The sequence below is a fragment of the Bos taurus genome, chromosome 23 (genome assembly GCF_002263795.3).
Source record: "Bos taurus isolate L1 Dominette 01449 registration number 42190680 breed Hereford chromosome 23, ARS-UCD2.0, whole genome shotgun sequence".
NCBI classification, from domain to species: Eukaryota; Metazoa; Chordata; class Mammalia; order Artiodactyla; family Bovidae; genus Bos; species Bos taurus.
Window position 1 is genome coordinate 49,769,511 of NC_037350.1, and position 22,811 is coordinate 49,792,321.

General features: G+C 47.2%; 1 pseudogene; it reads left to right on the top strand.

The window, feature by feature from the left end:
• The first annotated feature begins 5,211 nt into the window (after positions 1-5,211).
• Positions 5,212-9,028, top strand: LOC789352 (ERI1 exoribonuclease 3-like; annotated as a pseudogene).
• The last annotated feature ends 13,783 nt before the right edge of the window (positions 9,029-22,811 follow it).

Sequence of the window (22,811 nt, forward strand, 5' to 3'; positions counted from 1 at the left end):
AGCAGCTTGCAAGTCCATCTCTGTGAACAGAATTAAAATATGGATACCGTCAAACTCGACTCCCTTGCTTTCTGGCCGTGTGGGCAGTCTCTGCTGACTTGCTGCGTCACGCCCACCTGAAAACGCTGCTTCTGCGTCGCCTAGAACGGCCCCTCGGGGCCTCCTGAGTGCCTCTGGGGGGCTGCTCTCCTGAGAGGGGTGTCCTGAACTCTCTCTCCCCCAGTGCTTGGAGGCGAAGCCTGGGCTGGGCCCTCATCTTCCCCTGTCCTCCCCCTTGGCCCCCCAGTCCTGAGGGTGTTTCTGCGTCCCGTTCACCCCTCGGACACCGCCGCCAGGCTCCCATCACCGGGCCTTTGCACGTCTGCTCCCTGACCGCCCCACGCCTCCCCCATCAGCCTTTACTTCCCTCCTTCAGGTCGTCTTCACACGGGAGGCCTGCCTACCTGCCCACCCGAGTTTAAACCATGCGAGCCGTTCCGGTTCGTCTCCCTCGGTTTATTCTTCCCTTCAGCAATCCTCTACCACGCTCGTGCCCCTCCCATGCCCACCCTGGAGCCGAGGCTGCACCAGAGCGACCTGCGCCCTCCCTTTTTACACGGCCCGCTCTCCTCCTCCGTCTCCCCTGGAGGACAAGCTAGGGGGGAATCTCTTTCTTCCTTCTTTGCTGGCCACGTTGCCCAGCACGTGACATCTCAGTCCCCGATCAGGGATCAACCCGTGCCCCCTGCATTGGGAGTGCAGAGTCGTGCCCCCTGCATTGGGAGTGCAGAGTCGTAGCCACCGGACCTCCCAGGAAGTTCCAATCTTCTTCTGTTGTCTGGAAGAATCTGTATCAATTTGAGATGATTTGTTCCTTGCACGTTTGACCTCCTCTGTCAATCCATCTGGGCCAGGTGCTTTCGGTCTAGGGGGAAATAATTCTAGCCAGAGTGCTAGTTTCTTTGATAATCACATAACTAAAACATTTTGCTTGAGTCAGTTTTAGAAAGTTATATTTTTGTAGAAGTTTCTCTGTTTTCAAAAGTGTTGGCATATCATTTTTGATCATAGTTGGGTTATTTATTATGTACACTTTACGTGTTCTTCCCTGTAATTCATGAGGGCTTCCCTGATAGCTCAGCTGGTAAAGAATCCGCCTGTAATGCAAGATACCCCGGTTCGATTCCTGGGTCAGGAAGATCCACTGGCGAAGGGAAAGGCTACCCACTCCAGTATTCTTGGGCTTCCCTTGTGGCTCAGATGGTAAAGAATCCTTTTGCAATATGGGAGACCTGGGTTTGATCCTCGGGTTGGGAAGATCCCCTGGAGAAGGGAACAGCTACCCATTCCAATATTCTGGCCTGGAGAATTCCATGGACTGTATAGTCCTTGGGGTCACAAAGAGTCGGACACGACCTAGCAACTTCACTTTCACTCTCTCTTTAATTCATAATATTGCTTGTTTTAACTTTTTTCTTATTTGATAAACTTTGAGAAACTTATATTGTTAGTTTTAGCAAGGAACCAACTTTTGCCTTTTTGTCTCCTCTCTATTGTCTTTTTGTTTTCTATTTTGCTGATTTATGTCTCCATTGTTACGTTACTTTGGCCACCTCATGCGAAGAGTTGACTCATTGGAAAAGACTCTGATGCTGGGAGGGATTGGGGGCAGGAGGAGAAGGGGACGACAGAGGATGAGATAGCTGGATGGCATCACCGACTCGATGGACGTGAGTCTGGGTGAACTTCGGGAGTTGGTGAAGGACAGGGAGGCCTGGCGTGCTGCGATTCATGGGGTCGCAAAGAGTCGGACAGGACTGAGCGACTGATCTGATCTGATCTGAATTCCTTTTAATTCCCTTGTGTTTGTTTTGTTTTGTTCCCTGAAGCTCTTAAGAACACTTAACTTACTCATTTTGAGACTTTCTTCCATTCTAATGTAAATATTTAGCTATAAATTTTCCTCAATGTATATACACTGGCTGCATCCCAGAAATTTTAATATAAGATTTTTTAATATATAGTTTTAGATATTAAAATCTTTTTATTTTGATATTTTCCCTTTAATTCATGAGTTATTTAGCAATACTGCTAAATATGTGGACATTTTTAATTTATATTTTACACTTCTGATTTAATTTCATTGTGGTCAGAGTTGCTAGTCTGCTTATAATAGAGACTGAAATTTATTGAGACTTTCTAAATGGCCCATACATGATCAGATTTTGGTATATATTCCAGATGTGCTTGAGAAAAAAATGTATATTCTTTATGTTCGGAAGAACTCTACAGTTAGATGTTATTTAAGTGAGTCATAAATCGAACTGAATGGGGCCTACTTTCCATACTCTAGATTTTTCTTTTTGACCAAATAACTGAAAAAGCCTTGCTAAATTCACCCTTGTTCTATACAATTATATCTAAATATTTTACGTACATTTTTATGTAAAGTTGCTCTCTTCTTGGTGGATTAAAACTGTTATTATTTGATGCAACCACAGCTAAGGATGACTACACATTTGAGGATAGCCTGTTTATTAGAGACTGAAATTCACATTGTCTCTAGAGGAGACACAATTGCAAAGATTGGAAGAAAAAATAGTTGCATTACAGTAATTTCCTTAGAAAAGAGAAACAATCTAAGAACAAGAAAGAGCTCTTTGAAATAAAAAACTTGAAAACGAAACCAAATTTCCAGTAAGACTTGTAAGATAAAGAGAGTCTTTTAGAAAGTAATGAACAGACAGAAAGATGAACAACTGACAGATAAGATGAGAAAATTGAAGTCTGTATTTGGAAAGTTCACTATCTTCCTGGAGTTTTAGGAAAAGAAATAGAGAAAGCAGACTGGAGGAATCTTAAAAATACATCTTGCTAGGAAATATTCTAGAACGGAAGGACATAATTTTCCAGTTTGAATAACCCATTAGAACCTAGCATAATGATTGACAAAAAGTGGGTAAAAAGTTTCGGAGAGATAGAAAAGGTCACAAAAGCTCAAGAATTAAGACTGCACCTGAGGAGTTTCTTGATGGCCCAGCGGGTTAAGACTACAGTGTCAACGCAGGGGGCCAGGTTCGATCCCACAGGCCGTGTGGTGTGGCCAAAAGGTTAAAAAAAAATTAAGATTGTACCGGATTTTTCAGTAGCAATGTTGAATATTAGATAACATTTCAAAAAATCTGGAGAAAAATTATTTCAGTAAGATAGATTCAAATGATTATATTGAAGGATATGTAAAACGCATAAAAATAAAATCACATCTCCTGGGTGTAAGGCATGTAGTCCCAAACTGCCACCTACATTTTAAAAATCAGCTTTAAGGAGGTACAATTTATGTACAAAAGCATTAGCTAATTTTAAGTCTACTGTTTAATGAGTTTTGACTAGTGGTTCTCAACCAGAGGCAATTTTGCCTCCCAGTATAGATATCTGGCAATGTCTGAAGACGCTTTTGGTTGTCACAATTTGAGGGGTGGGGTAGCTACAGACATCTAGTGCGACAGAGGCCAGGGATGCTGTTGAACATCCAGGAATGGACAGGCCATGCCTCCAGAACCAAAACCATGCTGCCCAGAACGTCAGGAGAGCCAGGGCTGACAAAGGCCTGCTTTGAAAATAGACGTGTAATTGACACCGTAATTGCGATACAGAACAGTTCTCACCTGAGAAGGTTTCCCGTTCCCTTTTACAGTTAATTCTCTCTACATCCTGCTGTGTTTAGTCGCTCAGTTGTGTCCCACTGTTTGTGACATCATGGACTGTGGCCTGCCAGGCTCCTCTGTCCATGGGGATTCTCCAGGCAAGAATACTGGAGTGGGTTGCCATACCCTCCTCCAGGGGATCTTCCCAACCCAGGGATTGAACCCAGGTCTCCTGCATTGCAGGCGAATTCTTTACTGTCTGAGCCACCAGGGAAAATACTGCTCTGCTTCCTATCACTGCGGTTTTACTTTCTCTAGAATCTCACATCAGCGGCATCATACTGTAGATAGCCTTTTGGATCTTGTCTCTTGTTTGGCATAGTGTTTGTGGATTCATCCACCAGTAATTCAGTCCTTCTTATTGCTTTGAAGAGTTCTACTGTGTGTATGTACCACAGTTTGTTTGTCTAGTCACGCAGTGAAGGAAAAGTTGGGTTGTTTCCAGTTTGGGGCAATTTTGAGAGGTCTGCTATGGACATTGATGAATATGACTTTTATGTGGACATATGTTTTCATTTCCTTTGGGTAAATATATAGGAGTAGAATTGACGGGTCATAGTAAGTATATGTTTAATTTTATAAGAAATTATCAAATTGTTTTCCACAATGAACACCATTTTACATGCCCATCAAAAACGCTTAACTTCCAACTGCTCCATGTACTTGCTAACACTTGGTGGTGTCCATCTTTTCAGCATATGCTTCTGTGATTTGTTCAGCATCTTTTCATGTGCTTGTAAACATTTGTATAACATATTTTTCTAAAGTGTTTGTTCAACTCTTTCCCTTCTTACAGAAAGTATACTGATTGATTATCAAATGTTGAACTCACTTTGAAGTCCTGAAAATGTCCCACTTGAACATGATGTAGTACACTTAAAAAATATTGTTTGGTTTGTCTTGCCGATATTCTTTTAGGACTTTGGGCCTTTAAGTTCATGAAGAGTATTTGCCATAGTTTTACTGCGGTTTACTTTGTTTGGTATTGGGGTGATGCTGATTTCATACAGTGAAATTAAAATTTTCTTTCTCCTATATTTTCTGAAAGTATTTGTGTAGGATTTGTATTATTTGTTTCTTAAATATTTGATGGAATTTGTCAGAGAAGCCATCTAGACCTGGCTATGTATTTTTATGAAGGTTTTTAATTACAATTCCATTTGTTTAATAAATATGGACTTACTCTTACATTCTATTTCTTCTCATGTCTGTTTTAGTAATCTGTATCTTTTAAGAATGTTACTGTTTAACCTACCTTTTGGGAGACATAGTCTTGTTCATACTCTTTCCTTACTAATTTTTTAAAATATTTGTAGGATCTATGGCATTTTCCCTCTTCCATTCCTGAGCGCCTTGTGAGGCCGTTATTACTTTGGATAGGATCTTCAGTTTGTCGCGGAGTTTATGTTAAAAGATTTGCTCAAGATCATGCCGGTGCTGAGTGCCAGAGAATGGACTCCAAACTCACTACCTCTACTAATTATTCTATAATATGCACAGTCACATCACAAAACAACTTTGAGCATGTTGATTTATTGACCCGCATATATGCGTAACCGTGACCTGATTACTTGGATGGCAGGCAGTAGGATGGAACATACATTGACTTTGGTTTGAATAGGTTTGAACAAGTGACATCACAATCGCTTGCTGTCTGACCTTGGGAACATCAATTTATCTGAGCCTCCTTTTCTCCACCTGAAATAAGATATGATTACCTTCCTTATAGGGTTTTCTTAAGAGTTAACATACATAAAATGCTTTAACAGGGGGTCAGAGTGCACGGAGGAAATCATAGAGTTCCCCATCCTGAAGCTAAATGGCCGGACCATGGAGACTGAGTCTACTTTTCACACGTATGTCCAGCCCGTAGTCCATCCACAGTGTACTCCCTTCTGTACAGAGCTCACTGGGATTATCCGAGCCATGGTGGATGGTCAGCCAAGCCTGCAGCAAGTGCTGGAGAGGGGCGATGAGTGGACGGCGAAGAAAGGCCTCTTCGATCCAAACGTCAGGTGAATTTTTGTCGCCTGTGGAGACTGGGACTTAAAAGTCATGCTCCCAGGACAGTGCCAGTACTGGGGCTTGCCAGTAGCAGATTACTTCAAGCAGTGGATTAACCTGAAAAAGGCTTACAGCTTCGCCATGGGCTGCTGGCCCAAGAACGGACTTCTGGACATGAACAAGGGCCTCGGCCTGCAATACACAGGCCGGCCCCACAGCGGCATTGATGACTGCAGGAACGTGGCCAACATCATGAAGACACTCGAGTGTTGAGGCTTCATCCTCAAGCAGGCGTCAAAGCCGTTCTGACCGGCCGAGGATGGGATGGGGCAGGACAGGGTAGCTACTTGGCCCAGCCCACAACCTTCCTCTCCCTCACCAGAGGGGCAAAGGGAGAGTGGCACAGCTCTGGTCCAGAGTGTCCCCCAGCCCGCCCTGTGGGCTTCTGCCCTGGGTAAGGCCTGGCTACTTGGCCCCTCTGGAACAGATACTTTGTGCCCCCAACCCCCACCTCTCAACCTCAGCCCAGTATCAGCTGAGTATGATAATTTTCATTAGCTATGCAAATAACTGAAGCTATTTAATGATCCACACTTTGTATATGGGAACAGCAGTATTGACCCACTATCAGAAGGACGACATTAAGTCTTCCTACTGGACTACTCAGTTTCACAGAGGACGCGTGGGTAGGTGAATGTCAAAGTTAAACTGAAATTATTTAAGTATTAGTTTGCTTTTGGAGATCACCTTTCCAGGAACAGGAATCTTGTGAGAATCGAGCTACATCTGTATAAGTCCTGTTTTTTGTACAGTAGTATAAATGCAGAGAAAAACGTGGATAAATCAGTTAATGGTAGTCATCTCTGAGGGTTGGGATAATGGTGGGGCCATTCACCTGTTTGTTTTTTTAGCGCTTTAAAAAAAATAATGATGATGACCTAGAGGAGTAGGGTGGGAGGAGAGGGAGACACGGCATACATGTGCACATACAGCTGAGTCATGCTTTTGTGTAGCAGAAGCTGACACAGCATCATAAAGCAATTAAACTCCAGTTAGAAAATAAAAAACAGTGAGATGATACCACTTTTATAATCTGAAAAAAAGAATATGATTGAAAAAAGTTTGATGTGACTTGCTCCACGCCGGCTCCTGGAGATCCTTTCTTCCCAGATGCTCGGCAGTCCTCCTGGCATTGACATCAGGGGAGTGGTCTCTAGATCCGGAATTTCTGTAAGCACCAGTCAGCCACTTGTGTCCTGGAATTTGCATCTGGTTTCCATAGCGCTGTGCCCCTTCATTCTCTCCAGGCCTGGGAGCCAACACATTTTAGGATGAGAGCAAGTGTGCTCCTTTTAAAGGTGAGGTTTCGCTGCCAGTCTTTCCAGCCTTGAACACGACCTCCTGAGGACATTATTGCTGTCAAAACCGTTTTAATTACACGTATTTGTAAACAGAGATTCAAAAGGGACTCGGCTGTTATCTCACACCCCGAGATGGCATTCGAACTTTGCCTTTCATTATGCCTAAGAGTCATCTCCAAAGCCAACGCTGGATTCAATTTTACCCTTTCTGATCCTTGCTGGTCCATCCGGGTCTATCCGAGGCTCCCTTCCTGAGTTCCGTCTCTCCGTGTTTTCGCCTTTTCTGTTCTTTCCGGAGCTCCTGCTCTTCCCGGAGATGGGAGGGGGTGGGGAGAGGCCGGCTTTGGCTCCGACAGCTGTGGGAGGAGCAGCGTGGCTCCCTGCATCCCCAGGCAGCTTGCTTCTTCCGAGGGCTCTCGAGTTCGGTGTCCGGCAGCTGCTCCGAGGGCCCTAGAGTTTCAAATGCTTTCACATCTCACCTTACTACGGTCTTAAAATGTCATCCTTCTCCAAGTCGACAAGCTCTCTATCCGGGAGGATGTCCAGGGGGTGTCGGTTCTTCTAGATGCTCCCCGGTGACTGATTGGTCCCTGGGCACCTACTCCTCTTAAGGTGATGCGCAAACCGACACCACTGCCTCCTTCGCGAGTGTTTGGCTCTTGATGAAGGTTCAGGAACCGAACAAGAAGCTGGCTGTGCTCTGGGGGCCAGGCTAGGACCCACCGCCCCCGCCCCCGCCCCCGGGGAGCCTGGGTCACCCCAGTGGGAGTTTATGAGCTCTCACTATCTGGATTCAAGTTCAAGAGATCCACACAGCGTTTCATTCTCCACTTTTATGCTGGCTTGAATGTGAAACTTTAAAACAAATGACTTCAGGGGTGACTGCCCTTTAGAAAGAGTTGAGAAATTTTCAAAAAAGGATGTCACTGGCCATGTTCCGAACAAAGGGGAAAGTGGATGAGGTTACCCAATGACTCAGATTCCGGGGAATCAGCTGAGGGTTTCTGACGGGTTCTGCCTTGTAGATGTGGACGCGTGACAAATCCTGTTCCTAAAGTCTTCCAGGCAAGATCACAGTGAGACCTGTGCGTCTCTTACCATTTTGTTGTTCAGTCACTCAGTTGTGTCCAACTCTGTGACCCCATGGCTGCAGCACGCCAGGCTCCTCTGTCCTTCACTAGCTCCCAGAATTTGCTGAAACTCTTGTCCAATGAGTTGGTGATGCCATCCAACCATCTCATCCTCTGTCGTCCCTTCTCCTTGCCCTCCATCTTTCCCATCATCAGGGTCTTTTCCAATGATTCAGCTCTTTGCATCAGGTGGCCAAAGTACTGGACGTTCAGCTTCAGCATCAGTCCTTCCAATGAATATTCAGGACTGATTTCCTTTCGGATTGACTGGTTTGATCTCCTTGCAGTCCAAGGGACTCTAAAGAGTCTTCTCCAGTTTAACATTTGACCCCATTCAAGTTGTTTTTTGAGAAGTTTGGCCGCATATACAGGGACTCTGGTGATGTAGCTCAGGCTTTAATTTTTACAACAAAGCCGCCGTTTGGACATGTCCCTCCAAGTGCCTGCAGCGTATGGCTTTCCCCGCAACCAGCAGCCTGAGCCCTTCCCCGGGCGGAGCTGTGGAACTGGGTCTTAAGAGCAGAGTGTCCGTGCTGAAGGTGGACCTTCGGTTCCGTCATGCAGCAGTGATGACTCTGAACCCATTCGTTCCTGGTCTTTCGATCTGTAAAGTGGGTGCCTCTCACAGGGTGGCTGTGAAACTGAGGGAAATAAGGACCCTGCTCTGTGCTGTTGGTGGTACTGTCTCCCGCCCTCCTGAGTGGGTCCCCATCAAGGTCCTCCTGCCCAGTGTCGCTGGGGCCAATAGAACCAGACCGAATGTGGTTCTGAACAAAGGAAAGTGCTGTCTTCCCGATCAGCTGGTGGGCGGGGCCGCCTCATAGCGAGGGGCTGGGCTGTGCTGCTCCAGCTCCAGATGCCGGAGCGGGGCTCTCAGGACCCCCTCCCGCCCCGCTGCAACGCCGTGCCGCCCTCTTGAATCATGGTGTCTCAGGTGGCCCTTCTGCCCACACCCTTAGTTGAGGTGTGTGTGTGTGTGTGTGTGTGTGTGCGCCCAGTCGTTTTAGTCTTATTGGACTCGGTGCGACCCCATGGACTGTAGCCCACCAGGCTCCTCTGTCCATGGGATTCTCCAGGCAAGAACACTGGAGTGGGTTGCCACTTCTCCACGGGATCTTCCCGACCCAGGGATCGAACCTGCGTCTCCTGCATTGCCTTACCACTGAGCCACCTGGGAAGCCCTCAGTTGAGGTGTGGACCCTGGCATTCCCACCAGGAACCCTGGTCTGAGGCCCCGCTGCAAGGCCTCTGCACGTGCTCCGCTGTGAGCCAGTGAAGCTGCACTCAGCACAGAGGGCAAGAGAAGAAGCTTTGCCTCTGTTACCAGGTTCTCTCTTCATTTCCCCAGGAATTAGTAACAGGCTTTGCAGGCGACAGTGCTACAAAGGGGTAGTGAGAGCAGGGATGGTTTTTATTGCTGCTTCTTGTTGGTTATCTGACATTTTCAGCCCCTGCCAGAGTCTAGTAAGAACAGTGACCTTTGAGGATAACCGTAAAAACTGCTAACATTTATTATTGGGGACTGGCTCCATGCACGCCTTCCTAGGGGGCACTAATGGTAAAGAATCCCTTGCAATACAAGAGACCCAGGTTTGAGCCCTGTGTCAGGAAGATCCCCTGGAGAAGGAAATGGCAACCCACTCCAGTGTTCTTGCCTGGCAAGTCCCATGGACAGAGGAGCCTGGGAGGACTATATCCTGGAGTCCCAAAGAGTCAGTCACGACTGAGTCAGCACACACATTCACACGAGCATGGCCCTACTGGCTCCTCACCGCCCCCTGAAGGAGAGGCCACGTACCCGAGTGCACCATTTCTCTGCTGGTCCAGGGGCCTCGCCGGTGAGATGCACCTGGATCTTTCACCCGCTGTGATCAGGCTACGTCTCAACCTCTGCTGAAGGTCAGCGTGAGGAACAGCCATGAGATCCACGCTGTGCATTTCATTGTCCCGTGGGCTTTAGAAGAACCATCTGTCATGGATAGTCTCAGAGCGAAGAAAAAGGTTGTCTTTCTTCATGGTTCCTTCTATTAGACAGACATCTGGGCTTCCTGCTTGGGGACTCTGATTCAGTTAAGTGCAGGGAGGGTCAGATAACTGTGTTGGAAGTGCCCCCTCCCTCTGTGGATCTGCAGCACAGGGGGCTCAGGGGCTTCTCCTGGGGCTCTTTACCTTCCCCGGGTGCCCAGATACTTTGGCCTCACCGAGTTGAGATTCACGGTCAGTTACAGCTCCCCGCTGTGGACTGAATGTTTGTGCCCCGTGATTCAGATGTTGAAGCCTAATACCTAATGTGACGGATTTAGGAGATGGGGTCTGCGGGAGGCGATAGGCCATGAGGACGAAGCCCCTATGAATGGGATTTTTATCTTTATAAGAGACCCTGGGAGCTCTCTCCCTCCGTCCACCAGGCGTGGACTCAGCGAGAGGAAAGAGGGTTCTCAACAGACACTGAGGCTGTAGGTGCCTTGAGCTTGGACTTCCAGCTCCAGAACTGTGAGAAACAAAATTCTGTTGTTTACAAGCCTCCCAGTCTGTGGCGTTCTCTTTTAGCAACTGGAATGGGCTAAGATACTTCCTTTTACTTAGGGTTTTATTAGAATTTTTACTCCCTTTCATGCTTCATCTCTTGTTCTTTAATTTGTTGTTGTCATTTAGTCACTAAGTCACATCCGCCCTTTTGCAACCCATGGACTGCAGTCTGCCAGGCTCCTCTGTCCATGGGACTCTCCAAGCAGGAATACTGGAGGGGCTGCCATATCTTCCTCCAGGGGACCTCCCCGACCAGGGATCAAGCCTACGTCTCCTGTGTGTGCAGCACTGACAGGTGGATTCTTTACCACTAAGGGACCAGGGAGGCCCATTTTAAAATTTACTTTCTATTAATATTTTTTATTGTAAAGTGCCTCAAATCTGTTTTTGGCATAAAAACAAACTAACGGAAGAATGTGTGTAATTGTCCACTGAAAGTTTTCAACCGATTTTCTTTAATCTTCCCTTTATTATTTCTTTCATGAATTTGCCTACCTTTGCCATTTTTGGTTAATTGTTTGAAAAAGTAAACAATTACATTTGTTTGTTTAAAAGAAAAAACATGTAAATGTTCTAAAGGGAGACTGACTCACTTTCAAATGTCTTGAGGTGCCATAATTGTGAAGAGAAGATCTTGCAGGTGAAGGAGTCCAGCCCAGAGGTTGGAGAAGCCCAGAGGCTGGAGAAGCCGTGAGGAGTTCAGAGGACAGTGCTGGAATCAGTGCAGTCGTGGGGTTGCCAGCGTGGAGTGGGCCCCTCTAATTGCACAGACCCTGCCCCGCCGCGGATGTGGGTGCGGGTGGGCCCCTCTAATCACACAGGCCCCCCACCCCGCCGCGGATGTGGGTGCCGGCGCGCGTCTGGTTGCAGCGGCCACATGCAGCAACTATTTCGTGTTTGTCAACAATATGGTAGAACTTTTGTGAAGACGAACTTGGCCTGGTTCCTAAACATGGCATTTACAATCAGTGTCCCTTGCTGCAAAGCAGCTTTCATCCAATAATAAGAGGCTATTTCAAAGGTCACTGTGAGATTGCAAAGTAAGGAGTCCAGACACACGTTGTTCTCTGTGGAATGTGACTGGTCGGGGCTCGGGGGAAATGACATTGGCTCTAATCCAGAGCTAGATCTAGATTCAGACGATCACATGCGTGTGACCACTTGCAGGCATTTGTCTGGTCTTATCTTCTCCACCAAGAAAAGGAACATTGTTTTTTCCCCACTTAGTGTGAAAACTACTCCAATGCCACCAGACTGTTAAATTAATTGGATAATAGAATGGTTTTTAAATTAAATTTTGAGTAAAGCTGATAAACTTCTATATTATTTCCTTGGCTGCTAATCAGCATAAGTGATTTCCAACTAAGTTTAGCCAACTTTTTTCATTCCAGAGGTGAATATAACCCAACTATCTAATTTGGGCAACCCCTCCTTGTTTTCTAAGGAATCAGTTGTTTCAACTTAAACTTTCCAAGCCTCTGCTCTGTGTACCCTTTTGCCCTAGATACTGTTACTGTTCTTTAGGGATTCACCACTGAAGTGAAACAATACATTATAGATACTACGCAAAAATGACAGGGGTTAGCAGTAGGAAGCAGTGCTTCCTACCAGTTAACTGTGACGATAGAGATGGAAACACAAGTTGGCAGAAAGCTAGAGGCAGGCACAGCCATGCGGGTTGGTGAGATCAGGGAAGGGTCCCCAGAGTGGTGTGAGTGGGTCTTTGCTAAAGCGAATCTTCGGATGCTCCTGGGTAGAAACTCTCCCCTCCCGTTGCCATGGTCTATGCACCCACGGAAATGTCTCTCCCCTTTTCATCACCACCTTTGCCAATGCCATCTCTCCTAGAATGTCCAACCTCTGTCTTTGCTTAGCATAATTCTCCCAAAGTTTCCAAACCCAGGTTGTGGGGCTCCTGAAATAGGTGGCTTAGAATGTGAACTTTCTGTTGATGGGAGTCACTCCCCACTTTTGAGCAGGGCTGTAAAATGATCCGTGTGAACAAAGGCCGAATTTAGAAGAGAATCATTTCTAAACATTCAGCTCAATGGGCTCATGCCTTCTGTTTATTAAAATAATCTATTGATTGAGCAGCCCTTATGTGAGAAGGGGGCAAAACACAGGGCAACTTTAGAATGGCAAGGAGAGATATGAAAGTCTTCGAAAGTGAACAATGCAAAGAAATAGAGGGAAACAATAGAATGGAAAAGACTAGGGATCTCTTCAACAAAATTAGAGGTGCCAAGGAAACACTTCATGCAAAGATGGGCACAATAAAGGACAGAAATGGTATGGACCTAACAGAAGCAGAAAATATTAAAAAGAGGTGGCAAGGATACACAGAAGACTATGCAAGGTATCAATGCCAAACAAATGGCTTCAGGGAAGGCACGCCACTGAACCCCTGCCAAGAAGCACTGTCATCCGGGTAACTTGTTTAATTTTTCCCTGGGTGTGTGACGACTTCCCACCTTCCCGGGTGTGACCAGGTTAGGCAATCCTTCCAGTTCCCATTCCTCTCTGGAGGAGATGCAGCTAGTTTGGCCAAGGCTGGGGAGGGACAGAGGGCTGTGGTGACATCTTGAAGGATCCTGAAAACATGGATTTTCTTGCCACGGTCGTGGTCTTGGCTGAACAGAAGCTGTTGATCAACCTATTGTTGTACATGTTTACTATACTTTTATTTGGTGGGAGGGACCAAGGTTCAGAGGTTATTTTAGCTTTATTTTGATGATTAATGTGTAAAATTTATGTTCATATTTTAATAACAAATGACTCTACATACTTATGTCAGTTGTATTATTGAGCATGAAAATGAATGAAAAGTATTAATTAGTTTAACAGTATTTATTGCATGTCAGTTATGAACAGAAACACAGTCCTAGGCACAGTGTCATAGGGATTCATAGTCCGGTCCGGGAGACAGTTAAGTAAAAAGATAAACTGTAATACCGTGTGCTAAGCGCAGTGGCAGGGCAACTGTGTGGCCCCCGTGGGGGCGCAGTGAGAAGAACCTTAAGCTGAAACTGAGACTCGAAGGTTAGTAAGAGTTAGTGAAAAAGGTGTGTGGAGGAGTGCAGGGGAAGCTGGCAGGTGTTATTCCACTGAGTGCAAGCATGTGCCAGAGCTCACAAGTTAGAAAAGGCATGCAGTGTTCAGTGAACTTTAAGATGTTCAGCAGAGCTATCTGAGGATGCAGTTTAGGATTCAGTGACATTTGTAGATGACAAGTTCATTCCTCGGACGATTAACTAAGGACAGTATGTAGAACAAGGAGAGAACAGGACCTGAGAGAAACACAAGCAAGAGGCAAGTGAAAGAAGAAGAGCCCAGACGTATGCAATTTGGTAAGAGAAAACATTAGTAAAAAGACAAGCCCTAGCTGGCAGAAAGTACGTACATTACCAATATGTCCAACTCTGTGCGTTCCCACGGACTGTACCCGCCAGGCTCCTCTGTCCATGGCATTCTCTAGGCAAAAATACTGGGTAGCCATTCCCTTCTCCAAGGGATCTTCCCGACCCAGGGACCAAACCATACTGCAGGCAAATTCTTTACTGTCTGAGCCACTAGGTCTGGTGCTAATATGTGAAGAACTTCGACAAATCAATACAGTAAAAGTTAATACCTGCCCCCCAATGGATACACGGACAAAAGAAGGGAAAAGGCATTTCATAAACAAACAAAAAGGTCCTCAACCCCGTTGGTGATCTGAGAAATGCTAAATAGAGCCACAAAAGATATCATTTCTTGACGGGAGCCGGCGGTGAGGAGCTCCACTCGTGGCAAAGGTCATGAGGAAGGAGGCTCGGCATACGCAAAGGTGGGATCGAGCCTCAGGAGTCCCCCTGGAAATTCTCGAGCATCTACCCCCAAAACCAGAGTCTGCCTACTTTCTGCTTTGTGCTCTCACCTACACCTCTGACTTTATGGGGGGCTGTCCCCCACTACCTCTCTCTGAAAAAAGAGTTAACTTACAGCTCCAGTTAATAAAGTTCCTGGGTGTGATAGTGTTTCAACCTACAAACTCCTTTGGAAGTCCTCTAGCCTGTCTGAATAGGTTTTTCCGGCCACATGTGATTGTCAGAGCCTCCCAACTGTGAGAGGCATGAGATGTTCTAAACTGTCTAAATACAGATTCCTTTGAGCAGTTAAAAGATTGATTAGAAATTGTATTGGTGAAGGGTTTTTCACTTGTTGGGCCAATGTTTGCTGCTAAGTCTCCATATCCCTTACCTGCTGTGTCCCTGGCAGTGTATTGATTAATATGATTGGTGTAAGTAGTAGCTTTAATGTTTGTAACCTTGGACCCTTGAGTTAATTCTTTTTCTTGTTATAGCCCACCACACCTTTGCCCTATAGGAATGCAACTTTAATGCTTTTGGAGGGTGGCGCCTGACTAATCACCTTTAGAGAAAAATAAGTTTTCTGAAGAAAGGGTCTTAAAATGTTAACAGGCCTCCAGGCCAGAAGATGATGCAAATCACCTAAACTTTTGCATATGGTAAGTTTGGAGGAAGAAAGCCTGGCTTACTGCATGACTCTACCCCTTCCCCCCATGTCGTTCTTTCTCGCACCTTCTGGCTGAATTATTCAGCCTCTTTTCTCCACTGAATTTCCTCACTGAGCTATCCTTATTTAACCACTGTTTACATCTTTAATTAACATTTAAGTAAGCTGTTGTTTCCTGATCGCCGAAGCCGTCTCCCCTTCGAAACCCCTGGATCCACCGGGGCTGGACCCCGGCAATTTCTCATCCATGAAACTAGGAAATTTAGAGACGATATCAAATATTGAAAAGAATGGGGACAAGAAGAACTCTATATCCTGATATGGGAACATAAATTAGTGTAACCTTTGGGAAAAAATATTGGCATTAGCTTAGTAAATGTGAAGTTGTCTTATATCTTCAAGGGTGCCAGAAGGTGTGGGGCAGTATAGTTTATAATAACAAAAACTGGAATTAAAATATCTATCAGTAGTAGAATAGAAAAAGTTATTTCTGTCTATTTATGCAATGGAATACTATAGAGCAGTGAGGATGAGCAAACAGCAACGCTATGTATGTTATGGTTTGAATTGTGCTCCATCAAATTTATATGTTCAAGTTGTAACACCCCGTGTCTCAGAGTGTGACAGTATTTGGATATAGTCTTTAAAGAGGAAATTAAGCTAACATGAGATCATTAGGGTGGGTCTTACTCCAGTGTGACCCATGCCCTGGTAAGAAGAGGAAATCAGGACAGAAACACACGAAGAAGGACGACCACGTGAAGACACGGAGACGCAACCATCGACAAGCCAGGAAGAGAGGCCGCAGAGGAGACCGGCCCCACCGGCACCTGGATCTCGGACTTTCAGCCTCCAAAACTCTGAGAAAGCAAATTCGGCTGTGCAGGTCACCCAGTCGATGGCACTTTCATATGGCAGCCCTAGTTACTAATACAATGCCAATATGAATGGGTCTCAAAAACAGAAGGCTGGATAAAATTGCAAACCACAGAACACTAACAGTGTGATTCCATTTAGGTAAAAATTAAAAAAAAAAAAAAGACATACGTATTTTAGGAACACAGGCACATTCAGACACAGACACGCCAAATTCTTACATTCTGACACTCCTTTGAAATACGGAGCTTAATTTCCCTCTGCCTGAATATAGGCTGGACTCAATGGCTTACATCTAATGAGCAGAATAAAGCCTCAGTGACAGTGTGTGACGCTGGATACTAGGTCATAGAAGACTGTGTGGCTTCCTTCATGCCCTTGCCTGCGTCACTTGCTCTGGGGAAGCCAGGTGTCCTGACGCTCAAGAAGCTCGTGTGGCAAGGACCGCTTGCCAAGAGCCATGCCAGTGTGCCATCTTGGTAATGTACCTGCAGCTCCAGCCAGGCTTTCAGATGACTTGGCCCTGGCTGACGTCCGTTTCAAAGAGTTGTAAATTTTTGGCTGCACCGCCTGGCAGGTGGGATCTTAGTTCCCTGACCGGGGATTGAACCTGCGCACCTTCATTCTAAGTGTGGAGTTTTACCCGTTGGCCCTCCAGGGACGGCCCCTTCCCTGGCTGAAGTCTTGATGGCAACCTCATGAGAGAGCTGGACCCAGAACCACTAGTTAAGTTTCTCTAAATTCCTGACCACAAAACCTAAGAAATAATAAACGTGTGTTGTTTTCAGTTGCTAAGTTGGGGAATAATTTATTCCACAGCAGTAGATAACTAATACAATGTACTATGGAGAAAAAGCAAGAGAATGATCAGTGTAAATTTCAGGATGATGGTAACCTCTTGGGTGGAGACAAGAAGAAATTAGTCAGGGGAGCACATATACCTTAAAGATGCTGCTGGTGGTTTGCCTATTTATTTTTAATTCGGTATCTAGCACCTGTATGCTAATTTTATTATTAAAAAAACTATAAATCTGTGTTATGTACACAAGTACACATTTTTGGTATTTAGGAACTATTTTATTAAAACAAACAAACAAAAAAAACCCCAAACAACTGTGACCAGATAAATAGAAAGAAATGCAAGTGTTACATTTCCTGGCAGCTGGGAAATGAATGGGACAGCAAGAACAGGTGCTTATATATACACACACACACACACCTTACTTTTATATATCATGTATATTACATATTACATAATTATATATGTATAATTATGACTGATTTGTTGTATGGCAGAAACCAACACAAAATCGTAAAGCAATTTTCTACCAATTAAACAATAGATAAAGTTTTAAAAAGAAGAAAAGCTAGGACTGACCGGAGAAAGCCAGAGGGTGGCCGGCTGCACTGAGCTGGGAGGGCGCGGACGTGGACGACCCGCCTCGGCCGGCGGGCCTCCCTCGCAGCCGGCTCCGCGCCCGCGTTAGGCGCGCCGACACCTCGTCAGCACCCCAAGGAGCAGCGTCTCGTCGCCGTCACACCCCAGCTCTGTCAGATCTTCATGAAGGGACCGCGGTCTGCCCCTGCTCCACTCCCCGCTGGGTGGATAGCTCCCTTTCTTGTGCCTTTACCAAAATAACAGGACCAACTGTCGGCGCTTTCAGCCCTCGCCGGGTGCCGGAAGCCCTGCGTTCATGGTTCTGCCGCGCAACGCCGTTTCATCTTTACCACCGTCCTGTGCAGTGAGCACGCTTATTACCCCTGTGTTACCAAAGAGCTTGCACAGTGGTCACAGTGGCGCCTGGAGCCGTCTCACAGGGCACCACCACTCCACACTGCTTCCTGAGCGTGGGGTCTGCACCGAGGCCCCAGCCCAGCTAGCCCTTGGCGGTGTGGAAGCCCCACCCTCCGCTGTGCTGATGTTTGAAGGGGAAGCCCTTGGGAGGTGACTAGGATCTGATGAGGTCTCGAGGCAGAGCCCTCGGAAGGGGATTTATGCCGGACGGACATCACAGAGAGGGTATGTCCCCTCTGTGCTCTGGGCCGCTTGAGGGATGACCGGAAGACAGCCATCTGCGCCTGAAACGGGGTTCTCCCCGCGGCCTGACGGCACTGGCACCCTGATCTCGGACTCCTAGCCCTCAGGACTCTGAGACATCTCTGCTACTATGAGCCCCTCTCCTGTCTCCACTGTGCAGGGTCCTTTGTTACAGCAGCTGAAAGGATGGAGCCTGCCCCCACCACCGGGGATCCCTTTCCAGTTTATGCTCATCTGTTCTTATGCTGCTTTCAATGGCAAGGCCAGTGCCTGCGTCTCTGTCACACATACGGTCATGGGGGCTGCCCGCAGCCTGCCAGTCTGCTCCTTCTGCTCACAGAGAAGTGTCTGGAAATTTGTGCTCTCCCAAGGGCGGCCTGTGGCCAATGGCACATGAGTGCGTGGGTATAGACGGTCTAGGTCCCTAGCCCCAGACTGGGCGACCCCGAGGTGTGACCTGCAGTCTCTCCGGAGCTCCTCACGTGGGTTCAAGCAGAGGCACCCTCGGAGCGCATGGGAGATGGCCATTTCAAAGATGAGCACAGAGTGCCTCCACGCCGTGTTCTGCAGTGTGATCTTGTCTAACGCTCACTGCTGCTTAGACACAGGTCCCTTCTCCGTGCATCTGGACTGGGCTGAGTGATAACTTGTGACCAACGGAATGCAGCTGAATCAGCAGAACTTTGCTGCTGACTTGGAACCGGGTCAGAACAAGTCTGGCAGCGTTTGCCGTGATCTCTTGCAACTCTTCTCCTCGACTTCGCCTTCTGGAAGGCTTGCTCCCGAAACCCAGCAGCCATGCAGTGAGGAGCCCAGAGCCATGTGTGGACCCCCTGGGCTGACACATCCCAGTTCAGCCACACTTGCAGCTCGGCAGCTTCTAGATGGACCCAGTCCCTGTTCACTGAGCCATCCAGCCTTCGAGTGTTGCCACCTGAGGCCCGAGACACGTGGGGCAGAAACCAGCTGCTGTCCCGTTTGGCGTGTCCACATTCCTGACCCGCGGAGTCTGTGGGCACGAGGGAGGAGCAGCTGATTTCCGCCACCGAGCTGGATGCCTGTCACTCAGCGACAGAAACCGGAACGCAGAGCGCTGCATTCTTGCTTGGCTTGGCCTCCTTCCATTCTCGTTCTCCCACCAACGTCTCTGGGGAACACAGCCCAGTAAACCCTGGTCACACACACAGCCTCAGGGGAGCCTAACTAAGGCACCCCCAGCCTCATCTAGCCTGGACGTTGGGTCTGAGAGGAGGGATCTCCAGGAGCTGGAAGGGAGTGCGTAGTCACACTTGTTGCTGCCTGTCATGTTATCCCCGAGCAAGTCTTCCCCTGGGAAACAAACCTGGGTGTGTCCTTGGCCCCAAGTCAGTAGGCTGGCGAGTGAGGTGACCTGATTATGGAGTCAAGGGAGAGAGGGAGCCAGGACCGAGGGGGCAGAGGACGGGGCAGGGACTGCGAGGAGCCGAGGTGGGCCTCTGGGAGGAGACGGTCTGTCCACGTGGGATTCACGGGAGGAGTTCTACCACGAGGCCGGTGTCCAGGTGAGGACCAGGTGAGGCAGAAAGAGGTTCATAAACCAGAGAACAAAAAGGAACCGGCGACCAGCACCAGGGGCCAGCTCAAGGTGGAGTCAGGAAGCTGGCAAAGCCGGTGAGAGCCCCTCAGAAGCCCCATGGGCTGAGGCGACCTCTCCTCTTCTTGGCTAAGTCTTCCAGCTGGTTCCTGAGGACGCAGCTCCAGGCACCGCCAGGCTGGTCTTCCCAGCAGAGATGCCCGGGGGCCCCAGCTGGGAGGGCGGACCTGGGCTGGCAGATGCCCCCGCCTGCTCATCTGTAGGCGCAGACACAGCCCAGGGCACTGGATCATGGAGTAAATACAGACAGGAAGCTGTGCCATGTGGGGTGGAGCTGGCAGGCAGGGCGCCGTGGCCCGCCTTGCAAAACGCCGGGGAAATTGGTGATGGGGAAAAGCTTGCTTATTTTTTTTCCAGGAAAGATGAACAAACAGAGACAGAGACTGAGAAGTCAGGGCAACGCAGTGGGGCCGGCGCTCTTGAGATGTCTTTCCGGCAGGGTTTTCATCTGGGAAACGTGCTGATTCACAGGCTGCCACGTGGCCTCCAGGGCTCCTCGCTCCGGTGCACTCGGACCTAGGGAGGCTGCCCTCCGGTCCCAGCGGGGGTGTGGCTGTGCCTGAGGGCTCCACCAGCTGTGCCAACTCTCCAGGGTCGAAGGGAGATGCAGGAAATAGGGATTTAATAGCCCGCCGAAAAACAACAAATTGGGGTTTTAGGGGTCACATAGGCATAAAAATTCAGAAAGAAGCTACAGTAAAAATATAAATCTCCACATCACTCCATCTCCTGGACCCGTGGTCCACCTCAGCTTCTCATGCATCTTCAGATATTCTGTGCACTTAGAAGCATACAAGGACGGGAGGCCGTGCCCTGGCTCACACGTTCTCACACGTTTGTGCACCAGTCCAGCGGTGTGCTGGGGCCAGCCCTGTCGGCTCACAGGAGACCACTGTTCCATTTTCAGGAATTTGGTGAGCTGGTTGTCAAACACAGCCATTATCAAAAAGTAAATTGTGTGACCTTATTATTAAGGAAATCATATTAAAACAAATACTTACAACTCATGGCTTCCTAATTATTTTACTGCGTGTTACTGTTATCTGCCTTCCTGAGGTCATTGACCCCTGTTGTCTGTACAGTGGAGAGGCCACACATACTCTCCCAACTCTGCCTTTTGTGAGGATGCATTGCTGGCTCGGAACTGGTCATGGTGGGAATATTTACAGCCTGGGAATGAGCAGACACGGCAAATCAGAGTGTTATTTGTTGCTCTGCTGGAGATCTAGACCAGGTGTCTGCACACGCTCTCTCGAAGGGCCAGATAGTAAATATCCGAGCGCTTGTGGCAACACAGCCTCTGTCGCAATAGTCAACTTTGTCGCTGGAGAACACAAACAGCCTTAGAGGTACGTGATGCAGAGGGGCTGTGCTCCAAACGGCATTTGCAGACAGACGCCTGCTGGATGTGGCTCAAGGGTTTGGCTGACTCCTGTTCTAGACTTGAGACAGCCGTGGGGAAAATGGTAGAGATACAGGTTCAGTGTAAGAGTGTTGGGTATGACTCTGCTATGTTGTGAAGAACAGAAAGGTGAGGAAATATTCTTTTTTTAAAAAAATGTTCATTTGTTTATTTAATTTATTTGTCTGCCCTGGGTCTTAGCTGTGGCATATGGGATCTAGTTCCCTGGCCAGAGATGGAACTTGGGCCCCCTGTGTTGGGAGCGTGGAGTCTTAGCCACAGGACCACCAGGGAAGCCCCAGGAAATATTCTTTAATTTTCAGAAACTGTGACCTGATTGGGCCGAGTGGCCCACGTCGCTGATGAATGGTGAATTTCAACACACACACTTGTTTCCTGTTTGTTTTCCTCACAAATAAAACTGAGCTATCAACTGACCGTCATGTTTGAACGCATTCTCAATTTGAACGATTTCTTTGCTGACTGAATAGTTCTCAAGCTTTATTCATGGTTTGATTTTGTGACGTGATTATTGGCGATAGATTTATAAAACTGACAATAGATTTTGTAAGAAATAGCACATCTCATTGGTGTTAAAGGATGGTATTTACAATGAAGAATATTGTTTATCCTATTATCTGTACATGAAAATCCTTTGTTTAGTATAATTTGTAATTATATAATATAAACATACATTTTTTTACATTATTAAACATTTATCAGCTCAGCATTGCATATAACTGTTTAGAACCTTACTTTTATTCACAATGTATTTTGAAGAATCTTTCATACATTATTTTCAGCAGCTATATTCTTTTTTTTTTTTTTGGCCAAGTCTTGCAACCTGCAGGATCTTAGTTCCCCAACCAGGGATTGAACCCAGGCCCCGGACAGTAAAAGCAGAGTCTTAACCACTGGGCTGCCGGGGAATTCCCGCAACTATATTCTTTTTAACAGTTTGTGCTGTTTTAGATGTGTTCCATGTTTGTTTATCCTGGAGGAGGAAATGGCAACCCACTCCAGTATTCTTGCCTGGAAAACTCCATGGACAGAGGAGCCTGGCAGGCTACCGTCCGTGGGGTCGCAAGAGGTGGACATGACTGAGTGACTTCCACTTTCACTTAATATTTGTTTAACCACGGTCCTGTTGATCGGTATCTAGGCTGTTTGTGAGTTTCACTCTTAGAAGCAATGCTATAGCGAACGTTCTTATATACATGCCACAGCATGCATACACAAATAAACCCGTAGCCTCAGTTTTTAGAAGCAGAATTGCTGGGCTAAAGAGTGGGTGCATTTGTAATTGTGATCGACAATGACAAAGCAGTCTTCCCAGATGCACAATGGTGAAGAATCGCCTGCCAGTGCAGGAGATGTGGGTTCGATCCCTGGGTTGGGAATATCCCTGGAGAAGGAAATGGCAACCCACTCCAGTATTCTTGCCTGGGAAACCCCATGGATAGAGGAGCCTGGCGGGCTACAGCCCACGGGGGCCGCAAAGAGTCAGTGACTGAGCACCCACCCCCCTGGATGATCACGTACGACAACAAAATGCTTTTCAAAGACCTTGGACCAATCACGCTGCCACCTAAAACAAGAAGGTGCCTGTTTCTCTGTGCCTTTGTCAACACGTAAATTATCAC